This window comes from Gekko japonicus, unplaced genomic scaffold, assembly GCF_001447785.1.
Source record: "Gekko japonicus isolate JY-2015 unplaced genomic scaffold, Gekko_japonicus_V1.1 scaffold345, whole genome shotgun sequence".
Lineage (NCBI taxonomy): Eukaryota > Metazoa > Chordata > Lepidosauria > Squamata > Gekkonidae > Gekko > Gekko japonicus.
Genome location: NW_015173684.1, coordinates 971,019 through 973,459, shown reverse-complemented (window position 1 = coordinate 973,459; position 2,441 = coordinate 971,019). Strand labels below are relative to the sequence as shown.

At 65.1% G+C, this 2,441-nt stretch overlaps 1 protein-coding gene across 1 annotated transcript in view; it reads left to right on the top strand.

Annotated features, from left to right (window-relative positions):
• Window positions 1-358: 358 nt before the first annotated feature.
• DAAM1 (dishevelled associated activator of morphogenesis 1) overlaps window positions 359-2,441 on the top strand; it is a 321,668-nt gene continuing 319,585 nt past the window's right edge. Inside the window, exon 1 of the mRNA XM_015423080.1 lies at window positions 359-508. The gene's annotated coding sequence lies outside the window, so the exon portion shown is untranslated. The remainder of the gene's footprint in view (window positions 509-2,441) is intronic.

Genomic DNA, 2,441 nt, shown 5'->3' with positions numbered 1-2,441 from the left:
AAGGGGGGGGGGAACGACCCACCCACGGCGCCCCAGCTCGCTCTCGGCACGCGTCGCCCACCCTCCATCCCGCCCGCGCACCCTTTGCGCTCTGCCTGCTGGCCCGGGGCGCGCTTGGGGCAAAGGGGGGGGGGGGATCCAGTCCAGCACGCCGCAGCTGGTGCCGGAGGGAGGGGCGGGGCGGGGAGAGGAGCGGCGCCACCTGGGAAACGTAGTCCCGAGCCGGGCGCTGCCTGGGAGCCGGGGTCCGAGGCGGGACTGCAGCTCCCAGCCGGCGCCGGGGCTGGGGCGGGAGGGCGCGGCGAGAGCTCCCTGTGCGCAGCGGCCGGCCGCGCCTCCTCCTCCTTCCCCTCGCTCGGCGGCTGGAAGGGGATGATGTCACCTGCGGGGCCGGCCAGGCAGAGCCCCGAGCAGCGGCGGCGGCGGCGGCTGCAGCTCCCATTGTAAGCCGCGGGAGCCGGGGAGAGGCGGCTTGGCCGAGGATGCGGCGGCGCGGCGGCGGCTGCAGGTAGGCTCTGCCGGCCGGGCCCCTTCCCTGGTGGCGAGTCGGAGCGGGGCTTGCGGGCCGCGGGAGGGGAGACGCGGCTGCGGCCGGGCGAGGGAGAAAGCAGGAAGCCGACTTACCTGGAGGGGTGGGGGCGCCCGGTTGGGGCCCCCGCCGGGCACCCGCTCGGGGCTCCTCCTCCTTCCCCCGGGGTGGAGACCGGCTCCTAACCGGGGGCACTTTTGGGAAAAGGGAGACTCGGGTGTTGGTGGGAGGGGGGCGCAGAGGGGAACCCCCCCCCCAACTTTTCTCTCGTCTCTTTGCACTGCATTGCGAAGGGGGGGGGGCTGCATGTGCGCGGTGGGGTTTGCTCCATCGGGGACGGGGGGGTCCGCCCGCCGGCCCTCTTCCGCGCCCCCGCCCGCAGTTGCGCTTCGGTTCGAGAGCGGGCGCTGGCGGAGGAACGCCCCTTCCCCGGTAACTCGCTTTTCTGCGGTTCAGACGACATCTCCCCGCCCCGTTCCCGGGTTCGACCCGGCTGGGGAGCTTTCTTTTGGCCGGTTCGGAACGGAGGCGTGCGCTGGGCTCCGGCTAGGAACCAACCGGCGTGACGCGTGTGCGTGTGAACGCGCGTCCCCCTAGCGGGGGTCTCTGCCTCGCCGCTGGCCGGCATCCGTCCGCAGGGCTGTTGGCACGCTTTCTGCAGTAGGAGAGGGGCTGGTCTCGGCGTCCGGCTGCTTCCACCTGGTGGACCTCCGCGCCGCGGGCTCCCTTCCTTCCCTCCTCCCGGTTGTAATGACGACTCGCAACGCCGGAGAATCCCGCGAGCCCGGTTCGTGCCGCAGGTTTGGATGGGCTCGGTTTCTCATGTTATTATTAATTTATTTTTTTACTGCGGAGTCGTGGCTGAATTCATGGCGACCCGGTGGGGTTTTTAAAGCGTCAGAGGCGCATGGGTGGTCTGCTGTTGCCTGCCTCTGCGTCCCGGCACTGGTATTCCTTAACGGCCTCCCACTCCAAAATAGTAACCGGGACCGACCCTGCTTAGCTCCCCGAGAGCCGCCGGGATCAGGCCAGCCTGGGTTTCTCCAACTCAGGGCTCCATAGACTGGCTTGACGGAACCCCCCCCCCCCCCCCCCCCCCACCCCGACGCCGCAGCCCATCACTCCCGCTAAGCTGCTGTCACCAGTTTTCCATTCGCTTTCCCAGCACAAACTTGCAGGTCTCCACCGCAGTCCCTTAAAAACTGAGCTTAGGTGTCATTCAAGAAAGGAAGCTGAACTTCCATTTTTAAACACACGCACACCCACCCCAGTTTGTATACGAAGCTTCAAGGATGTGGGAAGCTGAAAGGGGGCGGGCCCCCTGCCTTGGCTAACAAGGGCCCTGGGTTTGGCTAATCGGCTTTTTAAGCCTCTGCTTTCTCCAGGGGGAAAGAGAGGCTTAATCAGGTTTTCTCCATGCGCCTGATGCAGAGCCAGCTGTTGGCTTTTCCCCCACCACCTGGGCTCCATCCTATCTGCCTCTCCCCCTCCCCCCCCCCAAGGACGAATCTAGCTTCCATTGCCTCTATTTTTCTAAATTTTATCGGGGAACCTGTTCCGGTGGTCCTTGCACATTTGGGTGGTCCTTCCTTTGCCGCACATGCGGTTCGGGAGATAAATCAGGGACACAGCCGTGCGCGTGACGTGGGGAGAAAGCCAGATTATCTCCCACTAGGTAAGGGAGGAATCTTCCTTTTGTATGTGCCGTGTGCCTCTTAATTTACCCTTGGTGTGCTGTGCGTTCTGTGTGGCATCGTCGGTCTTTTGCTGTAGTCATAAAATCGTACCCCGAGTTGAGGGCTTTTGGAGGAGAGCGTGGCTGCAACAGGAGAAATGGAAGGGGGGGCTTTGGAAATCGGGTTGCTATGGTTACTCGGGCTGTTGGAATCCTGGCTGGCTTTACATCCCCCCC